Source organism: Gopherus evgoodei, unplaced genomic scaffold (genome assembly GCF_007399415.2).
Source record: "Gopherus evgoodei ecotype Sinaloan lineage unplaced genomic scaffold, rGopEvg1_v1.p scaffold_59_arrow_ctg1, whole genome shotgun sequence".
NCBI classification, from domain to species: domain Eukaryota; kingdom Metazoa; phylum Chordata; order Testudines; family Testudinidae; genus Gopherus; species Gopherus evgoodei.
Window position 1 is genome coordinate 1,015,639 of NW_022060080.1, and position 8,465 is coordinate 1,024,103.

Below are 8,465 nucleotides of genomic sequence, written 5' to 3' on the forward strand. Positions count from 1 at the left end.
AGTTTATTACATCAACACTGTGACCTTTATCAACCAACCTTATAATCCCATCCAAAAGAGATATCAAGTTAGTTTGACAGGCTCCATTTTCCATAAATCCACGCTGATTTGCATGAACTACATTACCCGCCGTTAGTTCCCCTAACAAGCCACTGCATTCCCTTGACATAATCTACTTCAAAGTTAATTCGGATTAACTTTCCTGAGCGTTCCCGTATAAACAAGCCCTTAGAATTTCTCCCGCCGCCAAGCTGGGGGCGGGGAGATCTCTCCAGCTAGTATGGGACCAATATAAGGGCTCTGCACAGACCCGGTTCTTAGCACTGGGGACAGATCAGGGCAATGCTGGAGCATAGAATCAGAGAATCCTAGAACTGGACAGGACCTCGAGAGGTCATCTAGTCCAGGCCTCTGCACTCATGGCAGGACTAGGTATTATCTAGATCATGCTACACTATGGCTATTCTCTGCTTCCCAATGGCCATTGGTGGGTGGGGACGGGCCCCTGTGGCATCTTTAGGGCCTGATAGGCCACAGTACGTCAGATCAAACCTATCCCAGAGGCTGATACAATTTGCTACCTCTTTGGGGTGTGAGTGGGTGGTTCACACCTCCCCGGATTCCATCTGATGGCTTCCCCTTCAGTCAGAGCAGACACATGTTTTGCCTCCAAGAATGCTACGGAAAAATTGCATCTCAGCTCCTTGTGTTTCCTGTGTATTGGCTGCAGCCAGCGTCATGGTTGGCTGGGTTTTCATCAGCTCTCAGAGGCTGGCCTGGCGTGCTAAGTACTCGGATGGGAGACTGCCAGGGAAACCCAGAGGGGTAGGGGGAGCAGTGACGAAGTCTCAGTATGGAGCACTATCTCCAAGCCATCAGAGCTGATCCCAGTGTCCCAGCACAGCTTTAGGGGGTGCCACGCTGCAGGAAGCCAGGTGGGGGTGCTGTGTTATTTGGGAGTGCTGAATTTCAGATGAAACATAGAAAACTGAAGTTTTGACCACTCGTGTTCCTTAGAGATCACATGAGCCTTTTCACAAGAATCGGGGCAGTGCTGGCCCAGTTCCAACTTTCAGTTCTGCCACCCTCCTTTTTGTCCTGCAGTTACAGCTGAGATTCTTCTGCTTTTCTGGCCTAAACTATTGTGATGCGTTGCTGTGTGCTGTTGAGGAGCTGCCATGCCCCACCTAGAGGTGGCAGCATTTCAGGGGTAGGTGAATGAGCCCTGTTCCTTCTTGCTGCACGGTCAGCCAGCTGCTGTGTCCCACCCCAGAGGCAGCTGCAATTTTAGTAGTGGGCAAAACATTTGATAGTCCTTTGGGATGAAAGGAAAAACTGGACGGTAAACTATTTCAGCGATAGAAACACACCTTAATTTTTTTCTTAATTACAAATTAAAAGACTTTTGGGAGTTATTTTGTAAGTGAACTGAAAAAAGGACCATCTACCAGAGAAGCCCTACTCAGTTATTTTAAGCTCTGCGGAGGAGAAAGCTGCTGAGCCATTGTATCTACAGATGACTCACACAAACAATAGGACGGTGAGGTTTTCCGGTAGATCGCTGGCCGTGCTGACATAGCTACAGATCAGAGCAACAAGCCTGCTTGCTGAGGGGGTGATTCAAGCGAACACTGCTGTTTCCATCTAGCAGCCTCAGTCATGGACCAGCACCCCATTTAGGGTGACCAGATGTCCCGATTTTATAGGGACAGTCTCAATTTTGGGGTCTTTTTCTTATATAGGCTCCTATTACCCCCTCGCCCCCTATCCCGATTTTTTACATTTGCTGTCTGGTCACCCTAACCCCATTGTACTAGGCATTGTGCAGTATCAGGTGTATTATGGTAGCATCTAGGTACAGTAGTCACGAACCAGAACCCCACTGTGCTGGATGCAGTACATGATTTATTAGGTGTATCGTGGTAGCTTCTAAAAAAAACCCATCATGGATCATGTGCTAGGTGCTGTCCAAATAGATGGTCCCTATCCCAGTTAGCTGACAATCTAAGTATAGGGCAGGAGACAATGGGTGGCTACAGGCAAGGGGAAAATGGGGCAATCATTAAACCTCTTACATAGTGGGGCAGTGCTCCCGAGTGGATGTGACCCACAGGCATGGCTAATTTGGCAGACTGGTGCTGTCTCATGCCAACGCCTAATCACAACGGCCACCTGCAATTTCAGGAGCAGGATACGGTAGATATATGATTTCAAAATTAGGAGCCTAAAGACCGTAGCGGGTCGGAGCCATGTCTTTAATAGAGAGGGCACCGGTAAAGTACGAATGACGATACACGTCCCCCGCTGAGCTGCACTGCATCTTGCGAGTCGAAGACGTGAATTTACCTGTCATGCTGAGCTGGCTTTTTTTTTATTTGCAAACAGTGTCAACCAGAAGCGCCCGTCAGATCGCGTGACTCAGGCGGGCTGCCCGGGAGTGTCGCACGATTGAAATACAGGTGACTCAGATGACTCAGACTGTTTATTGCAAAGGACTGGAAAATGCTACACTACCTCTCTTTAAAGATGTGGATTATGCGCCGGGTATATGACAGTTGTATAAGTTAGCATGGATGAAATGTTGGCCAAGCCTAACAGAATGCATTTAGAAATCAACAAGACCCAGGCGTGACAGAGCGAGGACTCATCCCTTGTGGTAGCCCAAGTGATCTTCGTTGGCCAGTTAGAGGCAGTATGAAATGAACTTGTTTTGTCTTGCTGGGTGGATGGGGTGGATCTAGTGGGCTTGGTTACACAGATGGAGGGGAGGGCGATGATAGGGTTAATGAATCCACACAATGAGAGTCCTTGAATGGAAATATACCATGGCTGCGCTGGGGTGGAATGATCTTACTGCACAAGCGCTCCGCAAAGAATCTAACGTGAACGCACGCACTGCACACCTGGCCTCTGCCTGTCCTTTTGTCTGCCAAAGGAGCTGACAATGAACTGTGATGCTCAGCGCTGCCTCCTTCTGGGCGCTCAGGAGCAGAATACAGGGTATCTTTAATAAAGGAGTCATGGGTAAGATAGGAACTCAGGGGTCCCAGCGGATCCCAGACTGAATGCGAGCCAGCAACTTGATGCTCCTGCAACAGATGCGTCATTCATGAGTGTTATAACAGTTAGGGGATCACCCAGACCAGTACGGGGTTCTGTCACCCCCTGCCTTGTCCCTTTGGGTGTCTTACCGCTGCTATGGCTCGGCGCTCTGACATCAGTAGCCAGCCCACAAGCGTAAGGTTTCATCCTGGTTCCCACCAGCCTCGTGACTTCTAGCTGGGGAACTCAGCCGTCCCTTCTGGTCCCAAGTCCCCCAGATCCATCGCCCCCAAAGGCATGAAACCTGCCCCCAGTTGTGTGCTCACTTCAGCACACACAGACTGCACAACAACGAACAAGGACGTTCACGTAATAGGGAAATCATCGACTCAGAGATGAGATAGCGAGGAAAAGTGAGCAGAGACAAGTGACCCAGAAAATAAATGTCAAGATGCAATCTCAGGTTCTACGCATCTGTCTTAGCCACGTTTCCTTTCTAAGAGGAGTTACCGCTTGTCTCCGAACAATTTGCATGCAGGCCTGCTGCACTAGAGGGGATCCAGTGTTTCACGGGCAGCTGCTCCCGTATGGCTGGTCGCTCTGGGGGTGTGAAAAATCCACTCCCTGAGCGACGTCGTTAACTCATGCTCCTACGTCCCAAAACAGACAGCTCCAGGTAGATGGAAGAATTCTTCCATAGACCTAGCTACTGCTTCTCAGCAGAGCCGGATTAACCTTTCGTGGGTCTGGTGCCAAACATATTTGTGGTCCCCCTGGAGGCAATGGAGCATGGTGCAGGTGGTCAGTCCCCAGAGCGAGAGGCCAGCCAGGAAAGTGAGGCATGGCATGGCAGGGGCAGCCCTGCCCCACCCAGCCCAGTGCGAGGGCACTATTTACAAACTGGCAGTTGCCAGACACACAATGACCCACCCAGCCCTGTGCTGTCAGCATGCCCCTTCCCCATGGGGGCTGACCCATGCCACACCACACAGTCCCCCCCAATACCCTCCCGAATCCCTATGGCCAGAGCCCTCCTGGATCTGCTATGCCAAGTGCCCCCAGACCTTGACACAAATGCACAGCACCCTGCACGACACCACCCCTGCCCAGCGCCCCTCTGCCCACAGCCCCACCACAACTGCCCAGCATCCCACAGAGAACCCTCACTCCTTACTGCCCCAACACACATCTTCCCAGCCCCCTCACAGCCTAGCAAACCCCTGCCCCAAGACTCCTTCCCCCACACCCTGCCTCCCGGTCGCATTCACGGGCCCTGCTGAGAGGTGACTGTGTCTGCCGGGCTGAGCCAGCAGGGCAGCCAGGGCTGCTCCCTGGGCAGGAAATTGCTCTATACCTTCGGGAGAGGCACAATCAGCCAGTCCAGGGTCTGCCCCAGCCAGCCTCCCTCAGGACCCTTGCCTGAAGGGGGCCAAGCGAAGCCCCCCCACTGTCGTCACCCCCCCCCACACACACACACACACATCTGGCTGAGACTGGCCAGGCTTCTGCACCAGTCCCACGCAGCTCAGCTCCGGGGAGACAGGTGGGGCCCCACAGGTGGTGGGAAGCAGAGACTGTCCAGAGCCGGAGGTGCACTGGGTCAGGCCAGGGGGCAGAGAGGAGCCAGCGGGTGGCACCAGGGGGTGGAGAGGAGCCCTTGGCTGGCTGATGAGCTGACCAGGAGAAGGAAGTGGTGGGTGGGCGGCGGGGGGAGCCAGCGGCAATGTAAATGGAGCAGGCCGGGGCCCCTTCTGAGCATGGGCCCGGCTCCATGGAGCCACTGGCATCATTGCAAACCCAGCCCTGCTTCTCAGGGAGGTGGATCACAGATGCCAACAGGAGGACTCCTCCCGTCAGCACAGGGAGTGGCCACACTTCAGCGCAGTGCCCTTGTAACATGTCAAGTGTAAACAAATCCGGGCGGCTGATCTTGGGTTTCCGGCTAAGCTTCCCTTCAACCCCCTTCCCTTTTGACAGGGTTTGCCATTGTTGTGTTTTGTTTTTTTTCCCTTTTTCTCAGAACGTTACACAGAGCTGGGGGTGGTTCCCAGACTGGGCTTTTTTTCAGTTTCAAGTTCTTTCATCGTTTTCCCATTAACCTGAATGGTCCGTCTTAGGCCGTTGTCTCTTCCCGGATCCACAATTCTAGGCGCGTTGAGCCGGCGCCATCTGATTGTCTCTCCAGGCTGCTTTGAGGTGATGCTGCTGTCACACTTGTAGTGACAATGACGATTTTGGACACATATTCACAACCGTATCCTGTACACGGGCCCCCCAGTGACCATCGGGTTCAAAACATTACATGCTTTCATAGAAGCCTTTACCTGACGTATTTTTTATACACAGTAACAGTGTCTACGAACAGTTGATTCAATTGCTTATTTAGGGGAGTGGGGGAGGTTAGCTCTCCCTGATCTTTCCTTTGGGCATCTGGACTTTGATTGTCATAGGTGTATTAACAGGAGTGTCAAATGTCAGATACAGAAGGTGAATCCTCCGCTGGAGTCCCAGGTCCACTTTGCGGGGCTGCGCTTTAAGAAAGATGTGGCCAGATTGGAGGGAGTCCAGAAGAGAGCAACAGAAAACGATCAGATTTAGAAAACCTGCCCTCTGAGGAAAGGTTGAAAGAACCAGGCATGTTTAGTCCAGAGAAAAGACAGAGGGTGGACCCGAGGACAGTCTGCAAATATGGGGAAAGGTTGTTCTAAAGAAGATGATGATCAGTTGTTCTCCGTGTTCACGGAGAGCAGGACCAGCAGGATTTGGCGCAAGGAAGATACAGATATTGGTAAAAACACCTTTGAACTCTGAAGCTAGTTCAGCACGGGACCAGGGGACGTAGGAAGGTTGCAGAATCCCCATCACTGTAGGGTTTTAAGAAAAGGTTAGACAAGGATGGGCTTGGTATACTTTGTCCTGCCTCAGAGCAGATGGGCTAGAATGATGACCGTCCACTCCTGCATTTCCGTGGGTATCTCTTGGCTGCAATTAGATGCCCGCGGCTGGCCCATGCCAGCTGACTTGGGCTCCTGGGCACAGGCGAAGAGGCTTTTAATTGTGGTGTAGACATTCTGGTCACAGCCTTAGTCCAGGGACCCTCCCACCTCACAGGGTCCTAGAGCCCAGGCTCCAGCCCCAGCTTGAAAGTCTACCCCACAATTAAATAGCCCCTTAGCCCGAGCCCCATGAGCACGGGCCAGTCGCGGGTTTTTAATTGCAGGGTGGACAGCCCCTGTGACATTAAGCACCTCCGTATTCACACCCTGCACGCTGTTGTTATCTTCCAGGTACAACATCTGCCTTGCAAGGTACCACAGGAAAGCCAATACCTCGCGGTTCATTACAATTCTGATGTGGTGTGTGCATGTGGTGGGTATTAAGCATTATGGACGTATGCTGGAATGATAACTCAAGTGCCTGCAAGCCGGGAACGCCGGGGCAGCCGGTAACCAGGCCTGCTTAGACAAAGGAATGAGCCTTTGATTTGCTGACCAGCCCGATCTTCAGGCAAAGAAAACCATCGTCCATTTTTACCTATTAGCGAAAGAAAACTAGTCAGCTAAGACGTGGGGGGAAGAAAGCGCACGGAGCTTCCTTCCCCACCGGCCTCCGTGCCGCCTTCCCCACAGCTTGCAGGCACTTTACTTTGAGGGGTAACCCGGAGAAAAATCCATGTCACTGGTCTGTCCCTGAACAGACACAAGAGGCCAGAACCCTTGCGAGTTGTGAAAGATGGGTCCTTCATCCCACCTCTTCCCGCCTCGCCCAGCTCCTCCCTCCTCGCCCCTCCCTCCCAGCCTCCTGCAGGCCACGAAAGAGCTGATTGCAGCAGGCAGGAGGCAGGGGGAGGGACAGGGAGGCAGTGGGGGGACGCTGACGGGGGGCTGCTGGTGGGTGCTCAGCACCCACCATTTTTCCTCAGCGCGTGCTCCATCCCCGAAGCACCCACAGAGTCGGCGCCTATGGTGTTGTGTTCTGTTTTACTTGTAATTCTTTCCAGCTGCATTCCTTATAACTGAACTGACTTGACCCTATGTATATTGTGCTCCTACGTTATTTCATTTTACCATAAACCAACTCCGTGCTGGGTTTCACAGGCAGGGTGTTTTCACCCCACTTCAGCTAATCAGCAGTGATGTGCTTTTCAGTCTTTAGAGGAACAAACCAACCATTTCCGGTGTTTTCTGGTGTTTAATGGACAAACAATGATAATATTTTTTTAGCATGGGGTTTTTGGTGTTTATTGGTTGAAACTGAAACTCAGAAGCCCTGTTTCTAATCTGAACAGACAAAGGAATGAGCATTCTTCCCATTTTACAGATTGGGAAACTGAGGCAGAGAGCAATGATGTGACTTGACCAAGCTCCATTGCTCTGCTAGGAGAGGAAGGGTGCTCCAGTGGCTAGGGTGCCCCTCTAGGACACAGGGGGTCTGAATTCAATTCCCAGCTCTGCCATGGTGACCTTGAGCAAGTCGCTTAGCCACTCTCTGCCTCAGTTTCCCCATCCGTACAATAGGGATAATATCACTGACCTCTAAAGCAATTTGGCCCAGCTGCTCAAAGTTTCTTAGAGGTCTAACTCCCCTTGATTTCAGTGGAGCTCGGCACGAAGTACCACTGAGGATCTCGCTGTCTGAGCTCTACAGAAGAAAAGCTCTACCAGAGAGCTAGGTATTATTGGAAGAACCTGGGCGAGAATGAAACCTCCAAGTCCTGGCCTAGTCCTGAACGCACCCAGCGGGGATGGAGCTGTCTCCTGCAGGGGACACTGGGGTGAATGAAGAACTCCATTGACAAAAACCATAGAGAGAAATACATAGATAGACATGCAATGAGCCTTAACAGGAAACTCCAGGCAGAGAGAGTGGAAAAGCCCCTTTCTGGAGGTGTAAATTGCTCCTGGCTCTGTGAACGCATTGGAGGAGGAATTTGAAACTACCCCTCGGCCTCTGCTCCCACCCACACATTTCATGCAGCTTCCCCATCCTCCCTAAATGCAGCAGCTCCTAGCAGGTCCGTCCCCTGATGACCTACACCACACACACTCTAACCATTAGCCCCCATTCCTGGCCCAGAGCTGGGGATAGAACCCAGGACACCTAGCGCCCAGCCCTCCTGCTCTAACCACTAGACCCCACTCTGTCCTGCCTGGTCTATGAAGAGAGTCCAGGAGTCCTGATGCCTCTAACCATTAATTCTTCCTCTCCTAACCTGGAGGGTAAGTTTTGCAGCCTGGTGAGAACCTTGCCGCCGACCCAATTTGCAGCACCGGGCTGAACCTGAGCCCCCTGCTCTGAACAGGCCAGATGGCTGGATCCAGGAGCTGAATTGTGTGGTTAAAAAAAAGGTCACGCGGCAAGTCAGTTAAGATGAACCCAGGCATCCTGACTTCCAAGGCACCCCACTCTAACCACTACACCCC